The 605-nt window shown below is 33.7% G+C and overlaps 1 pseudogene; it reads left to right on the forward strand.

Moving 5' to 3' along the window:
* The first annotated feature begins 230 nt into the window (after nt 1-230).
* LOC123838104 (U2 spliceosomal RNA) lies at nt 231-405 on the forward strand (annotated as a pseudogene).
* Nucleotides 406-605: the final 200 nt, after the last annotated feature.

Raw genomic sequence — 605 nt, forward strand, 5'->3', positions numbered from 1 at the left:
CTCTCAAATAAATAAATAAATAAAATGTTTTAAAAAATGTCCTGAAGAGCAGAAGTCTTAATTTTGATGAACTTTAACATACTAATTTTTTCTTCTTCTATGAATCATGCTTCCTTTATTGTATCAAAGAAACTTTTTCTTAACCCAAGATGAGATACTGATTTTTAACTGAGATTGACCACGGTGGATTTAAATGAAATAAAAACTGATATTAGAACATTGGGACATCTATCGCTTCTCGGCCTTTTGGCTAAGATCAAGTGTAGAACATTGGGACATCTAGTCTTCCCAATTTATATAAAGTATATTGTTTTATTTTGGTATCAGTTAAACTTCTGGAGGAGTTCAGAAGTTGTTAACACAGTTATTTCTGTTTTCAATATATAACATGGTTGATTCTCACTTATAAGCTGATCAGCATTCCTTAATTAAAGTTATGACCTTGAATGGATTGCCAAATTTTGAAGGCAAAACAAGTCAAACACATCTTCTTGGTAGCCCTTTCCCTGGCCTGATTAGCACCTTCCATAGCTCCTAGGTAGACTTCAAGTCAGCCTCTGTGATGCCCTGGAATTCATCCATGACCTCCATTTTTTTAAGGCACT

The sequence above is a fragment of the Mirounga angustirostris genome, unplaced genomic scaffold, assembly GCF_029215605.1.
Source record: "Mirounga angustirostris isolate CCGP_5_RB_7025 unplaced genomic scaffold, mMirAng1.0.hap1 SCAF_8, whole genome shotgun sequence".
NCBI classification, from domain to species: Eukaryota; Metazoa; Chordata; class Mammalia; order Carnivora; family Phocidae; genus Mirounga; species Mirounga angustirostris.